At 45.3% G+C, this 27,654-nt stretch overlaps 1 protein-coding gene across 3 annotated transcripts in view; it reads left to right on the top strand.

The window, feature by feature from the left end:
- Positions 1–680: 680 nt before the first annotated feature.
- The window catches only part of rhbdf1a (rhomboid 5 homolog 1a (Drosophila)), a 95,375-nt gene continuing 68,401 nt past the window's right edge, over positions 681–27,654 (top strand). For 2 of the 3 annotated variants that reach the window (XM_039773951.1, XM_039773952.1), the window contains exon 1: positions 681–1,113. The gene's annotated coding sequence lies outside the window, so the exon portion shown is untranslated. The remainder of the gene's footprint in view (positions 1,114–27,654) is intronic. The other variant, XM_039773953.1, reaches the window with a different exon arrangement.

Raw genomic sequence — 27,654 nt, forward strand, 5'->3', positions numbered from 1 at the left:
CCATGCAGACACGGGGAGAACATTCAAACTCCACACAGGGAGGACCCGGGAAGACAACCCTGGTCTCCTTACTGCGAGGCAGCAGTGCTACCCACTGCGCCACTGTACTGCCCCTTTTTTTATTCAGAGAAAAAAAAAATCAAAGGAATAGCGCCCGATGGCACTCAGGTCCATGTGGGTTTCATAGTCTAGGCTATCCAGTTTGATTGGGAGCTCCATGTCCTTGGAAGTGCAGGTTCAAAATGAACCCCGGTCCCCTAACTGCGAGGCAGCAGCGCTACCACTCCGCCACCATACTGCCCACAGGTGTAAAAGACACTATATAAATGACAGATAGATATGAGAGGCACTGTGTGTATATATATATATAATATATTATTGTAGATTGTTATATATTATGTTATTTTATTCAATCCATCTGTTTTCTAGCCTTCTATTGTTGGTCACAAGCCTAAATGGGCCATGCTTACTTTTCCGGGTTCCTGGGAGCTCGCCCTCCGCTCACAAGCACTGACCGGCCAGAGGCTGAGCCCATCTCGTCTATGCACTGCGCCGCCCAGCACCCCGCGGTATCAAGTGACAATCCAAATTCAAGAAGCGCTTTATTGGCCCGTCGGGTCACGTGCTCCCGAGGCGCCGCGCCGCCCTGTCACCTCTGGTCACGTCCTGCCGTTGCCCGCGGGGCTCGCGTGATCGCCTCTCACCCGCCAGTTCCCATCCCCCGAAGTTTTAGATCCCCCCCTTTCCCTTAACGCCGCGTTCTTCGTCGGCCGTCCCTGGCAAGCCCGGCCCACCCCCGGGGCCGCATGTGGCGGGGGCGGAGTCTCCGAGTTTTGCACACTGTCATGGAATGCGCTGAAGTCGGGGCGGAACTGCATGGTTTTCTCAAGAAATTCCCTGCGATCTTCAGCGTTTCCCTTTTTCAGTCGGATTTTCCTGCGGGCGGACGGACGTGTTTTTTTTTCTTTTTGTTCTTCACGTTGTTCCTCTTCGTTTCATGTCGTTCTCCGTCCCAGGGTGTTTTTCGCGGAGCTTCGCTAGTTGCCATTCCTGGATTTGTAGCCGCTGTCATTGGCTGAGATCGTTCACGACAGGAGCCGCACTTCCAGAAAGGTGAGTCGTGACATCCGCAGAGCTGCACCGCCTGCCACCGGACTTCTGCTCGTCGCTCGTTTGTGAGATTTGTAGTTCTGAATAGACACTGAGCGCCTGATGATGTGCAGCCGCTCTCATTACAGCCGGCTGGACTTGCAGCGGCTCTTCCTGTCCGGTCCCTGTCTCATTGCGAGATGACACGCTACATTTCCTCGGAGCCTTTCCAGGAGGCAAAGTCTGGAGAATGAGGCGCCTTTCATTGTGAGCAGGCAAGGCAGCGGAGCTTGGCGCGGGTGTGATACCTGCCGGTAGTGCCGGTTACACGCCATTTCGTCACTCCGCCACTTAGTTACAGTGGATCTGGTCGGCTGTTTCGGCTTCATTTGCAGTCATTCTGGTTTAACTACTCTTCGTATCTCTTTTCTTTTTGTTGCCATTGATCTCTTATATCTCTTTAAATGTTTATTTCTACATATTATCGGAGTATCAAACTTTCCGCCGCTGTTAACAGTTTCGCATACTCTTCACATCGGGCTTGATTCAAACAGAAATGATAGTCTTATCAAAACGGCAAAGAATCGAATCGCAGCCGCCAAGTTTGTGTTTTTGTTTTTGGCTTGTTTGGAGTTTTGTGGACTTTAAAAATGTGAACTTTGAATTTGACTGTATTAATATATGTAGGTACTGTATATGTCCGCATGCTTGAGAATACAATGACCATATCCGGCCGCTAGTGATCCGTCAACTCAACGTCCTGTGTGTAAAGAGAGACGTGCTTCTGCGCTGTGGCGGCCTGGCGCTCTTTGTCTAGGGTGGGAATCGATTTTATAGTGCCTTTCATATCTATCTATCTATCTATCTATCTATCTATCTATCTATCTATCTATCTATCTATCTATTATATAGCGCCTTTCATATCTATCTATCGCTTTTCACATTTGCCTATATATATATCTTATATAGCGCCTTTTACATCTATCTATATGTATAGCGCCTTTTATGTATCTTTAGTTATCTATGTTGTACATATAGCAACTTTCACATGTATCAATTATATAGCGCCTTTCAGACTTGTATTTCCATCTATCAATTATATAGCGCCTTTCAGACTTGTATTTCAATCTTCAATATAGTGCCTTTCATATCTGCAGGGATGGATGGATGAATAGATGAATGAATGGATGGATGGGCACATGTCCACAGCCCAGGCTTCGACTAATTTGGACCTGGAAAGTCCCTACCCATCCCCGGACACAGAGCTCAACTTGAGTTCCGTTCGTTTACATTCTGTGATTACCGGTACCGGGGACTAACGAGGGATTTTCTTTCACTTTGGTCTCCGTGGAACGCGTGCTGTAAATTCCTTATCTTTTTTTTTTTTAAGACCCCAGCAGACGCTCGTTCCACGCTGTCCCGTTCGTTTTAAACGTCCGCCGCACATTCAGTGAGCGATAAGGAGAAACCCGAGGAGGGATCAGATAACGTTATTTACACAGCCACTAAGCGGGAAGGGAGAGATTTATTGCAGGATCTCTTGGAAATTGTTTGAAGAGCCCCTGAGGTCGCTTATGGTTACTTCGGCCACCTCAGGAACGGACGGCTGTCCGGTCAGCTCGCGAGCTTCCACATTGGGTGATTTCCAGTCTGCAAACCTGAAAAATACATCAGGCATTTCCTCTCTGAGTTTACGGAGGCCATCGTTTTTGATTTGTGCGCACATGGCATTATTTTAGCCAGTAACAAGTTTGCTTTGTGCTCATAAAATGTGAGTTTATAGCGTGCGTAGCCCGGCTAGCTGGGCGGCAGCTGTTTGTGTCTGATGCGGACCCGCGCGAAGCCGCTATACGGTATTTGTTTAAATGTTTCAAACGGTGACCGCTGTCTGTAACGTCACCTCGCCGGTCTTTCTCAGCGTCTCCCACTAAGTAACCTAAACTGACAGACTTGGGTGCCGCAGTGGCCGGAGCGCGTACAGTTCGGCTTCTGTGCTCAGCGGACTGGCGGCCCGGCGGTCCGGCTGGCTTTGTTTGTACACACAGCGTGTCGGCCTGGGTGGGTACATCGGCAGCCGGTGCCAGCAGGGCTATTTACTGGCCTGTCTGGGGGACGGAATTGGCCGCCATCAGGTATTTGGGTTTTATATAGGGCCTTTATGACCTGATGCCTGGAGTATCTGCTAATCAGCTTTTGAGCCCGGCGTGGGCGTGTGTGTCTGGGTGTGTGTCTGTGTGCGTCCTCATTATGATTTCACATACACATCATTGCACTTTGACTCCGCTGATGTGTTCCTACTTAGTCATCTGCTCTTATTGCTAAACGTTTGTACTTGACGCACGATGATTTTTCGCAGCCGCTTGTGAACACTGAGCTACAAAGCCAAGCTCTCATTTGCGCTTTGTGTAACATAACGTGACGTTGCGCAGCGTAACATAGCTTAGCCTAATGTAACTAATGTAACGTAACCTAACGTAGCGTGACGTAACAAAGCGTAATGTAACGTAATATAAGATAACATAACGTGACATGGGCGGCACGGTGGCGCAGAGGGGAGCGCTGCTGCCTCGCAGTTAGGAGACCTGGACTTCCTGGGTCCTCCATGCGTGGAGTTTGCATGTTCTCCCCGTGTCTGCGTGGGTTTTCTCAGTCCAAAGACATGCAGGTTAGGTGCATTGGAGATCCTAATGTGTGTGTGTGTGTGCCCTGCAATGGGCTGGCATCATGCCCGGGGTTTGTTTCCTGCCTTGCACCCTGTGTTGGCTGGGATTGGCTTCAGCAGACCCTTGTGATCCTGTAGTTAGGATATAGTGGGTTGGATGATGGATGGATGGATGGATGGATGGATAATGTGACATAATGTAGCGTAACGTAAAATACATAACGTAACATAACACAACATAATGTAGCGTAGCATAGCATAACATAATGTAACGTAAAATAGCGTAGCATAATATAAAATAATGTAATCTAATGTAACATAATGTAGCGTTGCATAGCATAACATAATGTAACGTAAAATAGCGTAGCGTAATATAAAATAACATAACGTAATCTAATGTAACATAATATAGTGTAACATAACGTAGCATAACACAACATAACATGATGTAACGTAACATAACATAACGTGACATAGCATAGCATAACGTAAAATACCATAACATACAGTAAGTAACATAGTGTAATGTAATGTAACATTGCATAATATAACATAATGTAACATAAAATAGTGTAGCGTAATGTAAAATAGCATAACATAATCTAATGTAACGTAACATAACACAATATAACATAACATAACGTGACATAGCGTAGCATAATGTAACATAACATAATCTAGTGTAACATAACCTAACATAACATAACATAACATAACATAACATAGCAAAACATAATGTAACATAACACAGCGTAATCATAATGTAACCTAACCTAATGTAACATAACGTAATAATGGCCAGGAAGTACTGCATGTAAGAGAATGTATCCCACTCAGTCCTCTTCAAGTCTCTTAATTCAGTTTAGGGTTACAGAGGACCAGTGCCTAACCAATAAACACACAGACACACAGACCAATCAGCCACAACATCAACCCCCCGCCCAATTGCCAGAACAGCTCTGACCCGTCACCGTGTGGACTCCACGAGATCTCTGATGGTGCCCACTGCTATCTGCACCAAGACGCTAGTGGCAGACCCTTTAAGTTCTGTCAGTTGTCAGGTGGGGTCCCCGTGGACCGGACTTGTTTTCTCGAACAGATTGAGATCTGCAGGATTTGGAGGCCAAGTCCACACACCTTGAACTCCTTGTCGTGTTCCTCAAACCATTCCTGAACTTTTTTTGCGGTGTGGCAGGGCGCTTTATCCTGCCAAAAGAGGCCACCACCATCAGGGAATACTACTGCCTTGAAGGGGAGTGCGTGGTCTGCAGCAATCTTCAGGTAGGTGGCACGTGTCAAAGTACCAGCCACATGAACGCAAGGACACAAGGCTTTCTAGCAGAACATCACCTGGGGCCTCATGTATAAACGGTGCGTACGAACGTTTCCACGCTCAAATCGCGATGTATAAAACCTAAACTTGGTGTAAAGACGCGCACATTTCCACAGTAGCTCATACCCTGGCGTACGCAAGTTATCCCCTTGGTTTTGCAGACTGGCGGCACCCAGCGTCAAAGCAGTGTTACTGTTCCTGTGTGGTTACCCTTTCTTTTCTTGACGCATCTTTATAAATACACTGAAATTAAACGCATATTGTTTATTAGTTTAATGCATCTGACTGTAATTAACTTGTAACAATATAATGGTCCACAGAATGGTCAAACTATTCTAAATACCATAGCTGCTTTAGTGTTGTTACTCTCACTGCAACTTCTTCTTCTTCTTCTTTCAGCTGCTCCCCTTAGGGGTTGCCACAGCGGATCATCTTTTTCCATACTGTATTACTCTCATTGCACCACTCAGAATATTTATATCACTGTATCTGAGTGTGAATCACAGGAGTACAGCAGCTGATCAGAAAGAGAATTATCAGGATACAGCATCAAGCACACGCTGCCTCAGCCACGCTGTCTATTTGAACTGCTCTCATACGGCAAACACTTCAGAGCTTTTCCTGTACGGACCTCGCGGTTCACAAACAGTTTCATCCAAAGAACTCTAAACACACTGCGTCAGTCCATCAAGTGCTCCTTGTAGACCTGTTAGCACTTATTAGTACAATCACCTCACTGTAAACTGGTACTGCAATTATAATATTACACAACCTGAGCCACTTTATAAAGCGCGTGTTTACATATGATGACGATATCATTTTTAAGATGAAATGCAGTAAAATATGTTTATTATATTATACAGATACAACTTTAACTCGATTTAAATAATCTATATTGTTAATAATTAAAGGACACGGTGTCGCTACGCTAGCAAGGATCTGGCGCTCCGCTCACGATTGTTCCTGCCCTGCACTGTATGCTTCACTGGGACTGGCGTGAAGGGCAGAATAATTAAACACGTACTACGAAGGTATTTCGATGTTCCTTAAAAGTTTTGAAGAATCGTCGTTCTGAGCTTACAGATGGCTTAACGTCCATTACAGAGCTGATTGTGTGGCGATCGGTTACTTGGGGAAAGAAAAGCAAGGACAGGAATTGGAGGTTAGTACGTTTGAGAGAGACAGGACTGCTGCAGTAAAGCATTTCATCGAAGGTCGCGCACAATCACTGCGCCACCGTGTTCCCATGTTTAATAACGTGCGTTAACTCGTATCATTATGAAAATGATATCACGTATACATCTCAGTATTTTAGTTATTCAGAGAGCTGTAATATCACGAATGTAATGGACTCTGTGTCCTGTCAGAGGAAGAGAGCCGGTTTAAGAAGCAAGTAGTGATTCACACACACAGAGCACATAGAAGATCACATACAAAACAAAGCATTTAATGTGCTACTTTACTTACGATGGGATTTGAGAAACTGGTTAATTAAAGTTTATGATTTTCTACTTTAATGACAAAATAAACTACGTGATTAAAGTGGAAATGTCGAGATTGAAGTTGACATTCCTTGATTTTTTCCTACTGTGTGCCTATTTTTTTTTTCTCTGTATCCTTACAATCTTTCATATGACGCTCAGACGGTGGGCTACGACTCGCCCTTTCACGGCGATTTTGATATGTGACAACTTTTTTTTTTATTTCAGGCACTGTGCGACTTTGTGAACGTGAGCTTTTGAGTTTCTCCGACACTCTATGTCACTCGATCAACTTCCTTTTCTTGTTAATCCCACTGTTTAAATCAACAGTACGTTTTTTTCTTTGCCTCCACTTGGTATTCACTGAAATTCTTATATTTTGCCCCATGCTTTTCCCATTGTCTTTTCACAGAACGCTGAGTTTAAGGGTTATTTACATTGATTTGCATATTCAAAGAGGAGTAATTCTGGCAGGAGTTGGGGCGGGACAGCAGGCGCGTGCACGAGCGTTACTTTTCACACTGATCGGGATTTATGGAGCGGAAGAACATGGAAGTTTGCGTACGCACAGATTCCTGCATCTGGATTTTTCTGTGCATACGTACGTTCCCGCTTTTGTCCGTACACCATATTAGAGTGTGAGTTCTACACATGATGTTATGCATGAGACCCCTGGTGTGTCCCACTGACTCTCTACACCTGGTAAACGACAAAGCACACACACACACCTGGCCGACAGATGATATTAAAAGAAAATGGCATTCTTCAGACCAGGCCAACTGCTTCCAATGCTCCATAGTCCAATTCTGATGCTCAGGTGCCCATTGCAGGAGCCTTGGTGGCCAGCAGGGACACCCTGACCAGTCTGTAGCCACACAACTCCATACAATGCCCTGTGTGTTTATGGCCAGCATAAAGTTTTCCAGCAGTTTGTGCTCCAGTGGCTCTTCTGTAGGATTGGACCAGATGGGCTGATCTTCACTCTCCATACATACATCGATGAGCCTTAGGGGTCCATCACCCTGTCACCCCGTGGTCCACTTTTAGTAGGTCCTAACCACTGCATACCACAAACAATTCGACAAGACCTGCCATTTTGGAAATGCTCTGACCCGGTGGTCTGGCCATCACAGAGTGGTCCTCGTCAGAGTTGCTTAGATCCTTACGCTTGTCCATTTATCCTTCTCGCAACACTTCACCTTCAGTAACTGAATGATATAAGCCACCCACCCCTTGACAGGAGCCGTTGGAGCGAGATGACCCGCGTCATTCACCTCACCTGGCAGGGCTTTGAATGTTGGGGCTGATCTATGATATGATATGATATGATATGATATGATATGATATGATATGATATGATATGATATGATATGATATGATATGATATGATATGATATGATATGATATGATATGATATGATATGATATGATATGATATGATATGATATGATATGATATGATATGATATGATATGATATGATATGCCCCATGTGTGCGTGGGTTTCCTCCCGGTACTCCAGTTTCCTCCCACAGTCCAAAGACATGCAATTTAGGTGCATTGGCAATCCTAAATTGTCCCTAGTGTGTGTTTGGTGTGTGTGTGTGTGTGTCGGTGCCCTGCGGTGGGCTGGAATTGGCTCCAGCAGACCCCCATGACCCTGTGGTTAGGATATAGCGGGTTGGGGGAGGATTGATGGATAATATAATATAATATAATATAATATAATATATATATCGTTGGCACAGTGGGGAGAAGCTCTCAGATGTACTTATGTAATTTAATATCACATAACACAACATAATCCTCTTAAAACTTTTGATCCAGTTCACAGTTAGAGAGGAACCAGTGCCTATATAATATAATATAATATAATATAATATAATATAATATAATATAATATAATATAATATAATATAATAATCTGTACTGTTTTGATTAGTATTTGATGATTTTATTGTATTCTGCACCTATCAGCCTCCAGTCTAAGCTAATGGAGGACATCATGGTGGGGCAGCGACTTTGACTTTGGCCACACAGACCCAGCGTCCTGTTTGAAGTCAGCCCTCCGTCTTGGTTTGTGTGTCGTTTGCATGTTCTCCCCATCTCCATTTTTTTTTTCCTTACATATTCCCAAAGACTGGTGTGATCAGTTGATTGCTCTAGGACAGGGTGGGTGTGGTGGACCCTGTAAAGGACTGGCACCATATTTCCTGCTTTATGGCCCTAGTGCTGCAAGGATAATCTCTGGCTCCTGGTGGTCCTAAGCATTATGAAAAAAAAAACAAAACAAAGAACAATCCATCAGTTTTTTTTTTATTTTCTCATCCCATTTTTTATTTTTTTTATTTGATGGCATTACAAATGTCCAAGTCCACATGGGGAGCATCGGATACTAAGATGGAGCCCCACCACTTCACCTGGACACGATGCCAGTTCATCACAGGGTAAAATGACATGCATGCATCCTCTATGACTAATTGCAAGGGCCCAATGGCGAGTGTTTCAGTTTGTTGAGGAGAAATGGAGACCCCAGACAAAGCTGACGAGAACACAGGAAGAAGCAAACAAAAAAAAAAACACCACCATGGCCTGAGATGATCTCCATGTTCAGTGTGGCATTGTGAGCACTGGCAGGGAGCACTGAACCCGTGACACTGTGCTTACTGGCTGATGCCTTGCAGTCATACATACATGGACTGCATATCCAATTTAAGAGATGTTAAAGGCGCTATATGATAGAGAGACTGAGAGGTACTGTAGATGTAAAACCACTACATGCAAGATAAATAGAAAGTTACAGGTGAAAGACACCATAAAATAAGAGATGGACAGACAGACAGATAGATAGGAGAGACACTACAGAGTACAGACTGATGTGAAAGGCACTTTATAATGGATAGATAGATAATGAAAGGCACTATATGATAGATAGATAGATAGATAGACAGATAGATAGAAAGGCTCTAAATGATAGATAGATAGATAGAAAATGAAAGGCACTATATGATAGATAGATAGATAGATAGATAGAAAGGCTCTAAATGATAGATAGATAGATAGATAGATAGATAGATAGATAGATAGATAGATAGAAAGGCACTCTACAATAGATAGATAGATAGATAGATAATGAAAGGCACTATATGATAGATAGATAGATAGATAGATAATGAAAGGCACTATATAATAGATAGATAGATAGATAGATAGATAGATAGATAGATAATGAAAGGCACTATATGATAGATAGATAGATAGATAGATAGATAGTTTTCTTTTTTTCACATCTTCGCGCCCCCCTAGTTTGAGAGCCACTGAACAGTGCCGTTCACATCAATCAGATGTAAAGCTCGTTTTATGAAATGCCAGACGGTGCTGATGCTGTGTTGCGTGTTTGGCTTCTTTCCATGTCACTGTCGCGTGTCCTCCGCCCTATTCCGACTCACACACACGCTGTTCCCGAGGCGTCGCCCGGCAGTCTGTGTGCCGTTTAATGGCCGGTTGATCCCAACCCCGAAGACAGTTCCCTCCGCTCTCCTTTCCCAGCCCGGCGGCTCTTTCTGCTCCCAGCTGTTCCTTCTTTGCTGTCGTTTTTCCTGAGAGGTCCGAGGCTCGGAGGTGGGGGGATTTTGCTCTTCCATTTCGGGTTATTTTGGTGTCCCTTAAATCGATGTTGTGGCTCACGTCCAGCATCCGGGAAGTGTTTGCCTTTTTTGTTTTCTGTCAATTCACCAGCATAATAAAGACAGGGAAAAAAGAAGGAAAGAAGCCATGTGCTATTTATATTTTCTTAGTAATTCTTAATCTACAGGCAAACAACGGAAATGTTGTATTTGAGCCGCAGATCTGATATCTTTGTTTTTAGCCTCGCTAATTTGGGCCCGCATTCTTGACTCATTTGTTGCAGACAGTCCGAGTTACTTGAGTCCGTCATTCAACGATTTTATTGTCCCTTTGGCAGTCGACGCGCTCGGAGTCTCTGCCTTTGTTAACCCGGGTGTGTGAGGTGGGCTCTAAAGGCCCACTCGCGTGGTAAGCTCAGGGATGCCTGTCGTTATTGGACCAGTGGTGCTGAAGTGGTACTTTAAACGGCTTAGGGTCCAAGGGCCGCAAGTACAGTATATCACCGTGCGTATCATTAACTAGAACTAGAAAGGCGCATATGCACAAAAAGGTTCAGATGCAAAAAAAGTGCGTGTTCGCCAAGTTCACGACTTCTCCTTTATAAATCCCAATGAACGTGAAATTTAACACACGTGCACGCGCCTACAGCCACACCCCAACTCCTCCCAGAATTCCACATATTTGAATATGCAAATTAACATAAACAGGCAGTTCAGTTCCAACAGAGTGTAATTGCAGACCGCAGTACCTATGAGGCCAGTCACGTACATGTCATGCGCCAACATCACGAAACGCCCTCAACGTCAGTCACGTAACACCCATCGTATTAGACTATGATTGATATTAGGGCCCGTTACACAACGGTTTAAGATCAGAGTTTTGAGTCACAGAGCCTTTTGTGATTGACGTTGTGGGTATTAACTGATCAGGGTCTTGCGGTCAGGGGAGGCAGGTGAGGTGTCATCATGAAAAGTAAAAAAAAAAACTAATAATGACAGCATAAAAGAAATGTGTCCACTGGTCTGTGCTATACATTTTTTTCTGTATGATTACAATAATTATGATCATTTTTATAGTCAAAATCGCTGAATTTGCACATTCCTGTTTATACATAGGGGAGAAACGCGAGGTGCTGCACTGACGAGTCTCAACTCTGCTCGGACCGCGCTCTCCTCACACACGGGGTTGATGCATTCAATCGGCGCGTGCCCGTCGCTGTCTCTCAGTATGTCGCCAATATAAGGTTTGCAGACACGTTTAGTACACACCCTGACTTTCCACAGTCTGGCTAAGATCTTTAATGAATGTCTGTGGCATATTTAGTCGTGCTGTTCGGACATAAAACTACAGTGAAAAAGCACAAGGAGAGGTAGACAGTACCGTGTGGCACCGAAGGGGGGCGCAGGTGAGCCCAACAGGTGCTCGTTGCTGCTGTTCTAATATGCAGAGGCGCCAACAAGTTCGCGATATCAGAAAGATGTTTTATTTTGTGTCCCAACTGACTGCCAAAATAGAAGATTAAAACTTTTTAAACTAAAGGAGAAATAATAATAATAATAATAATAATAATAATAATAATAATAATAATAATAATAATGAGGGACTTTTAGAGGAAAGGCGATGAATAATGCACTTCATTTACAAATAAAGGTAAGACCATAAACGGTTTTCAATTTTATAAAAAAAATGGGATCAGACTAAAAAAAACAATCCAATATTTAAAAACTGCATTTTGTCCTTAAATAAAATATTCTCGTTTTTCTTGTTATCCTATTCTGTATTAAAATTAGTCTCTATTAGTCACTATTAAAATTGCTTAAAGCATCAGAATAAAAAACTTAAAATCCGTTTTTTGTATATCACTCAATACGATCATTTGTATTGAATGAGTATGAATTGTGGAATTGCAACGGCAAATTTAGAACACGTGGAAGGTGAGGAGCAAATGCGCTCTCTCTCTCTCTCTCTCTCTCTCCTTCTCTCTCCTTCTCTCTCTCTCTCTCTCTCTCTCTCTCTCTCTCTCTCTCTCTCTCTCTCTCTCTCTCTCTCTCTCTCTCTCTCTCTCTCTCTCCTTCTCTCTCTCTCTCTCTCTCTCTCTTCTCTCTCTTTCTTTCTCTCTCTCTCTCTCTCTCTTTCTTTCTCTCTCTCTCCTTCTCTCTCTCTCTTTGCTCTCTCTCTCCTCTCTCTCTCACCCTCTCTCTCTCTACTCTCTCTCTCTCTCTCTCTCTCTCTCTCTCTCTCTCTCTCTCTCTCTCTCCCTCTCTCTCTCTCTCTCTCTCTCTCTCTCTCTCTCTCTGCTCTCTCTTTGCTCTCTCTCTCCTTCTCTCTCTCTCACTCCTTCTCTCTCTCTCTCTCTCTCTCTCTTTCTTTCTCTGTCTCTCTCTCCCCATTGTTTCTTAAAATATGCGCCTTACCTGTGAGTGTGTAAAGAATGCTGATGAGATATGAAACATAACCACTAGTCAGTGTGCCTTTTGGGTTCATCCATCCATCCATCCATCCATTATCCAACCCGCTATATCCTAGGGTCAGCCAACACAGGGCACATGGCAGGAAACAAACCTCTGGCAGGGCACCAGCCCACTGCAGGGCACACACACCAAGCACACACTAGGGACAATTTAGGATCGCCAGTGCCCCTAACCTGCATGTCTTTGGACTGTGGGAGGAACTGATGTCTTTAATAGGTGGTCCTGAATGGAGTGCGTTACAGTAATCGAGTGTGAACTCATTTCTCAGCATCTTGCAATGTTATAAGAGGTCTAATTTTTGCTATATTACTTAAAAGAAACAAATGCTGCCCTAGTAATCTGATTAATATCTCTCTATTATAAAAAAAATCCCGGAAAGGAAAAGCAGGGCGGCGAGACGTGATCTTCTCTGAAGACACAAACAATATCAAGTAACACTCAGTCGTGTAAAGACACGTAGCACACACAGATCCTGTGCTCTCAGCACACATAACGCGTATAAAGACAATACGTTCTCCATGAAATGTCAACGACTAAGCAAAGAAGAAAGAGCAGCGCGGAGAAAAGAGACTCAAAAGCGCTGGAGAGAAGAAAGGCAGATAAGAGATTATGAAAGCAGAGGAATTTGAAACAAATGATGGCGCGATACACACGCAGAGAAAGGTAACGAATATGAAAGCAGGAAAATTCAAAAGTATTGTAGCGTCCCAGCCAGGGTGAAGCCTTTTTGGTTTTAAGTGACTGTTGGGTCCGATTGAGGGAGGGCGGAGTGCAGCACGGAAGACATAGCAGCGCGACAGCCGCAGAAAGACAGCAGATGATCCGACGGCATCTCCTTAGCGTGCGTTCATCTGCGGCACTTGACAACGCGCACAGCGTTATACGTCCGGAGAAAGAGATTTAACCACGCCCGGGGCTGGAAATAAAGGACAAGTACTGTTTTTACAACGTCACGCGAGACCAGGCAGTGAGCCACCATTTAAAACAAGTCCACGGACATCTAGCCTCGCAGTTGTTGGATTGCTGTTGGCAGACACGCATCACGTGCTCCCAGCTCTTAAAACAACGACATGCGACAAGAAAAACACGCAGCTCGCCAAACCGCAGAAAGACAGCAGATGATCCGACGGCATCTCCTTAGCGTGCGTTCGGCCAAAATAAACAGCCCTTTACAATGCGAAGTGGCAAAAGGACAGCTGCTGTACAGGCTTTGAAATGATCGGGCAGCATATGTCACAATTCCCATGAAACTAACAATCTCTTTAAATTGTATATCCGGTAAACCAATCACGGCGGTGGGCAAGCGGAATGAGCAGGGGGCGGAGCCTCCTAGTGGGATGTCAATAGCGACCCCTGAATTCTTTACCTCCGTCTTGACTTTTCATCCTAATGGCTCAAGTTTATTTCTGACGCCCTCGTTATTTCCACTTCCAAAGCTCGGCCCCCGTTGTTTTATGAATCCTTGCAATCTTGAGATCTTAACGTGCGTTCAGGTTTATACGTAATGATAAGTCCAGATAACTAAACCCGCCTCGGCCATTTCTGGCTTTATATGTTAAAAGGAGGATTTTGAAATCGGCCCTAAATTTAACTGGTAGCGAGTGTAAGGACATGAGGACTGGGGTTACGTGTTTGGATTTTCTTCTTCTCGTAGTAGCAAATGTAAAAATCTGATTTGAAAAGTTTCGATTACTTGTGTTTTTTTTTAGTCTGACTACACTTCTCTCAAAAGCTCAGATCAGATCGAAGTGAAAAAAATCCGATTTGAGTTACGGTGGTCCGCGTTGCCTTCGACTGTTAGTCACTTTTATGTGCCGTGGACAGGGTGAGGTGGAGATGATCGATGAAAAGTGAAACGTGAGCTTGTGGACGTGTTTGTTGAGATCTGAGCGGATCAGACTTTTTTGGTGTGCGTAAAGGAGACGACGAGATTCCAGACGAGTTTCATGAAAATGAACTGGGAGGCTGGGAATATCGGTGAGGTTGGTCTCTTCCAAAAGGGATTATAAGCGATCTCACCGTGTAGATACTGGGAAATCGAGATTATCAATGGGCCGTAAAGTGGAGATGATCCGGGAGGACGGCGCTTTTTGGGTGTTGTGTGGGAGAAGTGGAAGTTATCGAGGAGCATAATTTGTAGAAACTGGGGATTACCGAAGCGGAACTGGGCCATTGTGAACATTGGTGGGATTGGCCGATGTAAATCAAGAGGGTGAGGATTATTACAGAGTTTGGTCTGCGTAAACCGAAGAACTGGGACTGTTGATTGATTCGGGTCATACGAGAACATCGGTGGTCTCACCGTGAGTGAATAGGCGTGTGCGAGTTTCATGTGTGTGAACGGGAAGCCCGAGGATTATCTCGATGACTTTGGTCCGTTTCAATGGAGAGAGAGGCTGATACTGTTGAGAAGTTCTGGTGGTAGAAACCGGAAAACCAAGCTTATCGATGTGTTTCTTGTACGTGAACTGGAAGGCTGAGATTATCCATGAGGACCGCTTGTCCTAAATCGAGGAATTCTGATGAACAATTGACGTTACGTGTAAACACCAGAAGCTTGAAATGAGTAACATGTTTCATTTGGATCAAATGGAGAGCCGAGGTTACCGATGTGTTTATCTCAACAAACTGGAAGGCTGGGATCACTGGGGTGGGTTTGTAGACGCTTTGGATGATAAGAACTGGCAGCTCAGACAATTAGTGCCCTCCACGTGTACAGATGGGGGCAGGGGAATGGAAATGGCAGGTGGACTTCACTGAAATGAGCTGGGAGGCTGAGGTTATCCGTGAGGACCACCCCTTCTAAACTGAGAGGCGGAGACTCTCTATGGATGTCGTGCGTGACAACTGGATGGCTGAAATTATCGATGAAGTTAACTGGAAACGCGGGATTATCGAGACGTTTATCAACGTGAACTGGAGATCATCGAGAGGTCTGACCGATGTAAACTGAGAAAGTGAGCTTATCGATGAGTGAGGCCTCCGTGATTCGGTTTGTATGCCATCTTCAGTGGTCTCACTGTGCATTAAAGGGGCAGCGAGGTGACTGAGGCGTTTCACACATATGGATGGGACGAGTTGGGCTCCACTTGACTTTACAAAGCTCGTGCGGCCGGTGAGTTTGGACCGTGAAAACCAGAACACCGAGATCTTCAATGTGTTTGATCCAAATGAGCCGGGAGGTCGAGATTATCGATGAGCTTGGAAACTGAAACAGTGAGATTACTCAGGTTGGGTATTCTGCATAAAGTGGAAGACTTGGAGTGCCAATAGGGAAATTTACATTAATGGTGGGATCGAGGGGCTGCTCCGTGAGTTTGGTCTGCGAGCTCAAGAACTGTGACTGTCGATTGGTGGGGTTTGTACGAGAACATCGGGGGTCTGCTGGCGGATTAAAGGACAGTGAGATGACTGATGAGTTTCATCTTTGTGAACTGAGAGTACACTGGTAACTGCTGTATTACTATCTATTTTAAATTATTACTATCCATTTACTTACCTTTTATTTACTTATGGTACAGTTTGGCTCTTTACCTGCCCTGCACTAGTCCTGTCTTTATGTACCTGGTGGGCCGCGCTACAGTAGAATGGTCCTTGTGCCACTGTGTGCTGCAACAGAGGGTATGGATGGATGGGGAGTTGGAAGCGTAGCCACACACACCACGTGCTAGATAGATAGATAGAGAGGCACTATATGATAGATAGATAGATAGATAGGGTGAAAGGCACTATATAATAGATAGATAGATAGATAGATAGATAGATAGATATGAAAGGCACTATATGATAGATAGATAGATAGATAGATAGATATGAATAGGCAGATATATGATGATAGATAGATAGATAGATAGATAGATAGATAGATAGATGTGAAAGGCACTATATGATAGATAGATAGATAGATAGATAATGTGAAAGGCACTATATGATAGATAAGATAGATAGATAGATAGATAGATAGATAGATAGATAGATAGATAGATAGATAGATAGAGTGAAAGGTGCTATATGATAGATAGATAGATAGATAAACAAAGATAGTGAAAGGCGCTATATGATAGATAGATAGATAGATAGATATGAAAGGGACTATTAGATAGATAGATAGATAGATATGAAAGGCACTATATGATAAATAGATAGATGAATGCTGAATGATTCATTGGCTGAATGTCCCAGAGAGAATGTGCAGCGTTGTTCATAATGGCCCTCAGTTTTGTCTTCATTCTCTCTTCCACTGCCTCCTCCAGCAGGTCCAGATTGTGCCCCATAACTGATCCTGCCCTTTTAATCAGATTGTTGATTGGGTGGTCCTCTCTTGCCGTGATTTTGCCAGCCCACCACACCACACTGGCCATCACAGAGTTGTAGAACATGTGAAGGATGTCGGTCTCCACGTTAAAGGAATGCTCCTAAGAACACTGTGTCTGCTCTGTCCTTTCTTCTCCAGTTCCTTTGTGTTATGGGACCAGTCCAACATGTCATTGATGCAGACCCCACAAGTACTTGTAGGAGTGGACCCCCTCCACATCCACTCCTTGAATGGTGACCGGATGTAGAGACTCTTTGGTGTGGTGAAACTCTGTGGTTCTGCTGATGCTGAGGTGCAGACTGTTCTCCAAGTTCTCTCACTGCCTCCTCTCCTCCATCTCATCCCCCTTGTCAACCCCCCCTATAACTTCTGACCCATCTGAGAATTTCTGAGCTGACCTGCTGTTGTATTTCTAGTCTAAGGTGTATGCAGTGAAGGAGACAGGCCTGGTCCTTGTGGTGCTCCAGCGTTGTTCACGTCCATATCGGAGTCCATGACATTTATCATTGAGTTTGACCGCCATAAACTGGAGAGCTGTGACTGCTGACTGATTCAGTTTGTACGAGAACATCGGTGGTCTTAGGTGACTGGCCAGTTTCATGCGTTTGCGAGGTTTTTGTGTTTTGGCGTGCATACGCTGGGAGGCTGAGACTGTCAATCAGTTTTGATTTGGCTGGCAGAGATTGTTGGTGGTCTTCCTTTGGGACGTTGAGGCTGTGGGGTGGGTTTCACAAGTGTAAAGTGAAGGGCCAACATTATGGGTGGGGCTGTTCTGTTTACACCGTATGGCCGAGTTTATCGATGCTTTCAGTTCAGATTAGATTCACACACAGCTGACGACTGGCTGACTGCACCGAGTCTTATTGGGGTCTTTCACTTTGAAAATCTCAACTTTTGATTTCTGGCCCCCCCCCCACTTATGCCCAGCTCCTCCGTCTGGCGCTCATCTGTCAGCCTGTAACTCCATGTTACACTTCTAAGTGCCAACTAAGCGTGGTGGGGCTGTGTGAAGTCAGCAAGGCGGGCCGACCAGACACGGCCTCAGGCGAGGGGCTTTGGCGGGGGTCCAGGCATTCTGTGTCTGTCTCTGCCTCAGATGTGACGGAGCATCGGAATTCATTTTGTTGTTCTTTTGATGCCCACGTGGAATGCCAGGCATGAAGTTTCTTCACATTATTTGACTTTTCTACTGAGAGCCACTTTAGTTTTTGCATTCTCCCTGTGCCCGGGTGACTGGACCTTCAGGTACCCCATCAGTGCCCAAATCTGAAAGACGTGTGTTTGGGTGCATTGGTTAACCTTAAGCGGCCCTGTGTGAGCAGATGTGAGTGTGCCCTGTAGTCAGATGGCATTCCATCAAGAATTGAATGTGGTTGTGTGTGGGTGTGTGTGAGTGTGCCCTTCAATTGACTGGCATCCCATACAAGGCTGAATGTGAGAGATTGTGTGAGTGTGCCTTGTAACCAACTGGCATGTCACCCAGGGTTTAATGTGGGTATCTGTGTGTTCACTGTAGTTGACTGGCATCTCATCAAGAATCGGATGTGGTTGTGTATTTCAGTGTGCCCTGTGACTCACTGGCATTCCATCCAGGGTCAGTTGTGTGTGTGTTTATGAGTGTGCCCTGTACGGACTTGCATTCCATCCAGAGTTGAATGTGGGTGTATGCATAGGTGTGCCCTATAACTGACTGGCATCCCATCCAGTGTTAAATGTGGGTATATGTCTGTCTGAGTGTGCCCTTGACTGGCATTTGATCCAGTGTTGAGTGTGCTCATATGAGTGAGATTGCCCTGTAGACAACTGGCATCCCACCCATGGCTGAATGTGAGTGTATGCATAGGTGTGCCCTTTAATCGACTAGCATGCCATCCAGGATTGAATGACATGTGCCTGTGTGCCCTATTGTCAAGTGACATTTCCTCAAGGACTGAATGTGGTTGTGCATTTGAGTGTGCCCTGCAGCTGACTGGCAAAACATCTAAGGATAAATGTGGTTGTATGATTGAGTGTGCCATTTGGTTGTTTGGCATTCCCTCCAGGGTTGAATGTAGATGTATGTGTGAGTTTGCCCTTCAACCATCTGGCATCTCATATGGGGTTGCTTCTTGCTTTGTGCCAGATGCTGCCAAGATTGTCTCTGAGAAAGGATTAAGATGGTTAGTAGATGAGCGGACATGTTCTTTTACCTGGCAGTGGATTTCTGGTGCCCAGATCAGCTCAAGTGGATTACTGCAATGTTATTTGTGAAAGAGGAGTCCACACTTTCCTTCCCAGGTCTCCTCTGCCCCTTCCAGGATAATCCCGACTGGCAAAGCAAAGCCCCTTCTTAGACGGAGCCGCCTTGGATTGTGCAGCCACACATCCCTTTAATCCCAAAATGAATTTAATTGCAAAATCTATTTTACTGGGATTAAGCTATTATTTGTTTAGTCGTGGTATCCTGCCAGCCGGTGCCCATGCCAGGTGTTGTCATCAGTACCAGGAGTTTAACAGAGGCCTTGTTGGGGGCGTGGGGGGAATATCCATGAGCCATCTTGGGCTGCAGATCGGGGGCTTCCTGGCCGGCAGTGCGACTGGGTGACTGAAGCGCGATACGACTTGGCTGGCATGTGAAGACATAAATCTGACAGGTCAGTGCCAGAGCCCCCCGCCTAACCCGAAGCTACTTGTGGTGTCACCGAAACCGAAGCACTCAGGCATGTGATGTAATCCGCTAATAAAACCCCCTCGTGCATGTGACTCGAGCCCAGCGATGGACGGCGACGATCGGGTTACATCAACAGTGACATCATGCATAGTGGTCCTAAAATGGGATCAGTGGGGGGCGCGCCGCGGCCAACGGATGGCAGCAGGTGTGGGCGGCCAGCCAGCGTCTGCCAAACCGGGAAGTCCGAGCTCATTTGTCCGGTGTTGGCACCACTGGCCTGTGGGGGGCACTGCAGTGGGCTGGGGGGCTCTGCATGTTGTGGTCTCGTCGAGGTTTTCACTTTTCAGTAATCACCCCTTATTAGCTGGTGTCGTCTTAGCTGCGGTTGTCGAAAGTTTCCAAATGCGGGCAGCTTCGGCTTACTTCAAGCCACCCGTGGGACGAGCGTTCAAATAATTATCGTCGTTTTTTAAAAGTTTTAGTAAAATTCAGGCATAAGCACACTGTCAAATTTTTCATTGTAATTTTACAGTAAAATGCTGGCAGCAGAGTTGCCAGCCACTGACTGTGTTTTACAGTGAAGCTGCTGTAATTAAAATTTACAGTATTACACTGTCATTTAATCGTACAGTATGATACTGTAATATTATTGTACAATACTGTATTATGAAATCTAAGTGTAATACTGTAAATGTTAATTACAGCAGCTTCACTGTAAAACACAGTAAGTGGCTGGCAAATCTGCTGCCAGCATTTTACTGTAAAATTACATGAGAAAATGTTAGTTTTATAACTGTATTTTCTACAGATATGTTTAGATTTTTTATAGTGGTCATCCTGTGAATACCATTTTATAGTGTCACTACAGCATTGATAAGGACATTATATTGCAATATATACTGACAGGTTAATTTAAATGTAAACAAATAATGCTTCTTTCATTTGAAACATTCCAATAAACATTTATTTTTAAGATCTTGATTAGCTTTTTACATTACCACTTTTTTAAATTTCTTTCATTATTTCAGATAAACATAAATGGTTGCAACAGAGGTGGGAAACACTGGCTATAAACGTAGTGAAGCATTCATTCATCCATCCATCCATTATCCAACCCGCTATATCCAAACTACAGGGTCACGGGGTCTGCTGGAGCCAATCCCAGCCAACACAGGGCGCAAGGCAGGAAAGAAACCCCGGGCAGGGCGCCAGCCCACCACAGGGCACACACACTACAACAACAACAACAACAACAACATTTATTTCTATAGCACATTTTCATACAAACAGTAGCTCAAAGTGCTTTACATAATAAAGAATAGAAAAATAAAAGACACAATAAGAAAACAAAATAAGTCAACATTAATTAACATAGAATAAGAGTAAAGTCCAATAACCAGGGGGGACAGAAAAAACAAAAAAAACTCCAGACGGCTGGAGAAAAAAAATAAAATCTGTAGGGATTCCAGACCATGAGACCGCCCAGTCCCCTCTACCTCACATAAATGAAAGAGTCCTCTTTGGATTTAGGGTTCTCACTCACTATTTTAGGCTCACCAATGCACCTAACCTGCATGTCTTTGGACTGTGGGAGGAAACCCGCACGCAGACACGGGGAGAACACGCAAACTCCACGCAGGGAGGACCCGGGAAGCGAACCCGGGTCTCCTAACTGCGAGGCGTGCAGCATTCAGTACTAAATTTAAAGTACACGCCAAAATAAAGAGAGGACAAGTTCATGCAGAGAGAAAGTTCTTTTGAAGGCGGAGGTATCTTAGTAAGTTTCTCTGTGGCCATAACTTCAAACGTTCGTACGTTCATAAACGGCTAGAAAACCGCACGCCACCAAACAGTCCACGCCTCGAGCAGACAGACAGACGGACGGACGGACGGACGGACGATTTCCTAACTGGCTGAATTAACGGTCAGTTTTTATAGAAACGTCCAAGACATTTCAATTACATGTTAGCTTGGACAAACGGGACATTTCGTTTCCTATACCAGCACGAGTTGCATAAAAACGGGAATGCTAAATAAAAAAAAGTACGACTGGTCAACCTATCGTAATTTAAATGTCTAAAGTCTAAATATTCTCGATTTTTATTGATGCTTTGTGTTTTCTCACCCTCTGATGGAGGTCCATAGGGGGGCCAAGTCTCAAGGAAGGATCACAAATCCAAAATGACGTCATATCGCGGACCTTGAAATATCCTGAAACGACACCCCACATGCATATGTTTGAAATCTGTCATTTGTAACCTTCTCGGAGTGAATCTTGGAGGGGCTGGGACCACCGGTAAAGAAGCAAATATCAAAAATATTATCATATTCGTGGTGAGCAGCCCCAGAATAGCATAAAACGACACTCCACATGCCGAGATTAACGGGCCTCGTTTTTTTTTCCAACATTTTGTGAAAAGGAGCAACTTTGACCCCATATTTCCAGTTAGGGGGTCGGTTGATGTGCTCTACGCAACTTCCATTACCCAACCCGCTATATCCTAACACAGGGTCAGGGGGGTATGCAGGGCGCACACACACGGGACAATTTGGGATCGCCAATGCACCGAACCTTCATGTCTTGCAACCGGATACACGGGGAGAACATGCAAACTCCACGCAGGGAGGACACGAACCCAGGTCAACTTACTAGGAGGCAGCAGCACTACCACTGCGCCACCGTGCCACCCTGCGCAACTTCGCATCCTTTAAATCATTTTTGCTGAAGACGCCCTTTGGTTTACGATTTATCATACGGGTGTGCGAAATATATTGGGGTGCCAAAAAGCTTCACGGCGTGCAAGACGAGCCCAAAAGTGTTTTATTTTTGGGGGGTTTCTCGTCAGACCAAAAAAAAAGTGAAGTGATTTCTAAGCTTTCGCAGGTAATTCTTATTAACTCAATAAATATGCAAATAAGTCAAAATACCGTGAAAGGTGAAAATAAACAATGACAGTATAACTAATTACATGTGCCATGACATATATATATATTTTTGTTGCTTATGTCTTTAATTATTTCTTCAGTTTTTTATACAAGTGAACACCGCTCCTGAAATGGAAAATATTACTTTCACCCGTCAACGTGTAGAGGGCGGGCTCTAGAGAGTGCTGTGTTTTGATTGGTTAACCGTCCACCGATTGACGTGAGCTCCTTGCCTTGGCGTGCCTGCGGCTCCTGCGCATGCTCAAAGCGTTTACTGTGCGCGTCACGTACCAGTGCAAGAAAATGTTGCCCCAGAAGCGTCCACTTTAATTCGAAAACTTCCGAATTCATCGTAAAGAAATACGTCTGTGAAAAGTCACCTGTAAACGTGGCGCTTGATAGTTGATGGTTCATGCTGCGTTCTCGTGCTTTTAGAACATTCAGATCTCCAAATTGGGACGTTTTACCTTCACACTTCTGAACGTTCAGTGAGAATTTGGAGTAACGCGAGGTCGATTCGTGAAAATAAAGAGCTAACTAAACGTTGCCAGTGTGTGTCACTTCACTCCAAGCGCAATTTGACCTCACAAAAGTGGCATTTCTGGCCAGGCATGGTATATTTTTTAAATGTATACAGTTGACTGAGGCTGACGTCACATTACGTCACAGTAGGGTTTATCAGACTCGCTGACTTCGCTTGCTGATCTCAATGTCAATTTACACAACAGAAACTCGCTGGGTTTGTCACATTTAGCGACTGCCTGGTGACTTTTATAGCACAGTCGGAGATGGTCTGGGCTTGAACCCGGGACAGTCGATAATCATGTGTGAGATGAGCCAAGCAGTAAGGACACATAACCAGGGCCCTCTTAACATATGGGCACGCTGGGCATTTGCCCTGGAGGGCCCCCATGCTAACCTATGTATGTTGTGACTTTGCTGAGTGGATGTGTAGATAGGGGTCCCAGTGCTCTGCTTCCCCCGGGGTGAGGTGCAGCAAAGCACTCAGCGCTTTTTATTCTTTAGTGTTTCACAACAACAACGTGCCGCCCTTCTTCTGTTAAACAAATAAATTCGAGTGCCTCAAGTGGAGGTTAAAGCCAGCAGTAAATAAAGTTTGTAAAATCCATAACTAAAGCCCTTTTAACTCCCGTCAGTCCAGCTCATCGTTCTTCTCTGCCCCCAACCCAAAGCTGCCAGAGACACCCTGAAGCTACAGACCCTTTGTCCGGATCTCAGTTGAACTGCTGGGACACCCAGAGTCGGGTTTGTTTCTTCCTCTTTGACTTTCATAAATGGTGCCCCTCAGATGACGTTGTAGCGATCCGGTGCCGCTAACATTCACACCGTCAAGATGACGGGGATTTATTTATAGAGGATCCCAGGGACGCTCCCAGCCTTGGCCCGACCCGCACACACTCACAAAAAGAGACAAAATAAAGCACACTGGGAACTATCCATCCATCATACAACCTGAACCTGCTATATCCTAACTACAGGGTCACGGGGGTCTGCTGAAGCCAATCCCAGCCAACACAGGGCACAAAGCAGGAAACAAACCCTGGGCACCGCAGGGCACACACCAAGCACAATGTAGGATGTCTTTGGACTGCGGGAGGAAACCCACACAGACATGGGGAGAACATGCAAACTCCATGAACCCGGGTCTCCTAACTGCGAGGCGGCAGCGCTACCCACTGCGCCACCGTGCCGCCCCACTGGGAACTAATAACAAATAATATAATGAAATGAAATAATATAAATGAAAACAATAATACCACCCCAGTACCCCTATGGCAATACTACATTAAACACAAAAACCGCACAGCAAAATCCATGGAATACCACACCGGAATATCATGAGAAATGACGAGAGTAAGTCCAGAGATCTGTATGTTGTAAGGGAAATACAAAGCAGTCCTAGCGGTAGGCACTGTAAGGGTGAAGACGGATGGATGGTTCAGGAGCGGGAAAGCCGTGAATCCAATCAGTCCTCAGCACACAGGTAGACCGAAGACGATCGAGACCCCAACAACGAATACAATCCAGGACACAGCGACTGAATATGACTTACTTAACAGAAGGCAGTCCGACGGGTAAACGACACACAAAATACAACAACAAAAAAAAAAAAAACACTTCTCTCTCTTTCAGACACCTGCCCTCCTTTTAAGCCTCTCTGAGCACCTTTGACCCCAACAGGCCCTGCAGGGACTGCTGGGAGATGCAGTTTTAACTCAAAGTAGCACTGCTACAACCAGGGCCGGATTAACATGAAACTGGGCCTGATGCTGCAGCGCCTATTTTTTCTCGGCATTGGCGCATTCGACACTCACCGTACACGCGCACTCAGACCGACCAAGGAGCCTTAATTGCTTGCGACACAACCAGCCAGCCTTTATTGAACATGAAGAATAATGACGACGTCGAGATTAACATCAAACTGCGTAACATCAACGTGCAATAGCAATTGTCTGAAGAGTGCACTTAATGCAGAAAACCTAACAATGAAATACACCAAATTTTGCAATTCTCTTACGAAACAGAGTAAAAAAAACATTGGGTCAAAGTGACTCAGTTCAGGCTCTTGAGGGTAAAAATTTGTCCACGATTTAAATTTCATCCTGTCAAGGATTTTAAAAATTCTAAAGATCCATGCTGGGCCGGATTTTAGTTTTACCTTTACAGATAACCATTTAAATATTTACTGTATTTACTGTACTGTACTTTTAAGGTGAAAATTTGACTACGTGGCACTTACCGAACAATAATAAAGTGGCAAGAATCCCCAAGATATTGCAAAAAAAAACGCAGCTAAATTACTAAGTAAGCTGATTAACTAAAAAATTGATAGCATTAACTTGAAATCTTCGGTTAACAATAAACACGATGATGTTATTGTTACGTCACAGCGCAAAGAACAATAGTAACTGTTGTGGAAGTTGACGCGGGCACAGACAGGCAGACATGTTCATGTCACCCACAAACACGTTTATTCAAAATATATTTACAACCATTGGTCACTCAGACCCAGTCCAAATAGTGCACACAGACCCCAAAGTCACAGTCCTGGCCACAATGCCTTTCTTTGGGCCGCCTCCACAGCTCTCCTGAGCCTCGTCCTTCCTCCTCCCGACTCCAGCCTCGAATGAAGGGAGACGGCGGCCCCTTTTATACATGACCCGGATGAGCTCCAGGTGCTTCCGACACTCCCCCGTTGGCCATGCCCCAGCTATTCTCCCGGCAGCTCTCCGGGTATCCTCCAAAGTCTTCCCCCAGCACTTCCTGGTGTGGCGGAAGTGCTGGGGCAACAGGTCCCCAAAGGCATTGGGGCGCCTCCTGGTGGTGACCACGGGCCCCTACAGGGTGGAGCTGTACCCGTGGCCCCCAGAACAACCAGGAAGGCGACCCCCACGTGATCCAGGGTGGGCGCAGACCCACATCCGGTCCCTCATGACGTCCCGGCCGGGTCATGGCCCCTGGCATCCCTGACACTGTATAATAAGTAACGCTGTGTCTAGGCGTCTGAAAGTCAGACTCCAAATTTCACTCTTAAGAATTATTTTGAGGTTAATATAGCAAAGGAAAACTGTTCAGCTTCCGGAAAATTCTCGTCTGTTTTCATCTGGGCCCATTTCAGGAATGGGCCTAATGCTGCAGCATCAACAGCACCCACCGTAATCCGGCCCTGGCTACACCCTATGTCACCTAATGGATTGACCCGCTCAAGATGCAGAGGCCTGTCAAGGTGACGGTGAAGGTTCCAGGTGGGATGAAGATGAGAGGAGATGAAGTCACAGTCTTGTAAGGCCCGAGTTTGACTCCTGGGACGTTTCGGTAGCTACAGTACGTGGTCTGGGGGTAGTGTAGTCACCGATGTCACATACCGGCTTGCTGACCCGTGTTCAAGTTCCCCAGCACCCTGAAATCATACCATAAAAATCAAAAAAGAGCAGAAAGAAGCTTTGGGCCGCAGCTGCTTGTCCGGATTCACATGGCCGTGAGTCGCGCGCTTCCTGTGAGTCACGTCGTGCTGAAGATGAACTCTCATTTTCCACTTCTTTGAACAACATCGATTGCTTCACTCCTGCTTCCCCAGCGCCCTTGTGCTGGTTGCTTTCTGGATGTGACGGTTATTGACGTCTCTTCTTCCGTTTAGTTCAGTGGCTCCACAGCTGGCCGCCCTCCAGGCTCTCCTTGGCAGTTTTGTTCTTGTTGTCACCACCATTGTGTGCGTCCACCATCCTGATCCATTTAGGAGTTCAGAGAACACACCGCGACCCACCACCACCACCACCACGTACTGAAATGCTAACCGGGTGGGCTCGGATATCTCCCCTCTAATGAGATGCATACGTACAGTATATATATATATATATATATATATACAGTATACCTCTGCATTGTCTACCGAAAGGCACACGCTAGAGACGCTTCCGCCAGGTACGGACGTGTTGGCTCGTAGGTGCCATCCATCCAGATCCACACGCTGACTTGACTGATTCCACCTAAATCGAGGAAGTGGTGAATTGTGGGGAGTCTGCTGCTGTGAGCTTCACCTGCAGGAGCGTCAAGGTGTGCCCAGTCAGCTGAGACGCGCGAGAGACTCCGCCCACTTGTCGTCCAATCACGGCCTTCCTCAGAGACCCTTTGAAATAAACTGACCAATGGGCCTCAACCCCAACCAGATGCTGTGCAAAACAAGTCACAGTGAAGCAGTTTCAACGTTTTTGAAATGTCCGCACAGCCCTCAGCCAAGTCCTCGTAAGCAGTGTTGTGGTTTTCTTTGTCCCAGAGTTTTGTCAAATGTGCTCCAGGTCGGGTCTTATTGCTTCTGCGGAATTGACTTGGTGCTCTTAGCTCAATTGGCCCTGCAGTGTCCTCTGTGCCACTCTAATGATCCAGTTTAGTATTGTGTAGCTTTGAGCCCCCTCTTCTCTGCATTCAAATGAGGGCCGTCTTCTCGTATTCCCGGTTTGAGGTTTTCCGAGTCAAAGCTGTGCAGCACAAGCCATGTGAAGAGAGAGACATGGAAGTGCAGGGCCACTCGCTCCTTAAAGACATCGTGTCGGCCTTGTCTATAATGTGTGTGTGTGTGTGTGTG

The sequence above is a fragment of the Polypterus senegalus genome, chromosome 13, assembly GCF_016835505.1.
Source record: "Polypterus senegalus isolate Bchr_013 chromosome 13, ASM1683550v1, whole genome shotgun sequence".
Taxonomy (NCBI): Eukaryota; Metazoa; Chordata; class Cladistia; order Polypteriformes; family Polypteridae; genus Polypterus; species Polypterus senegalus.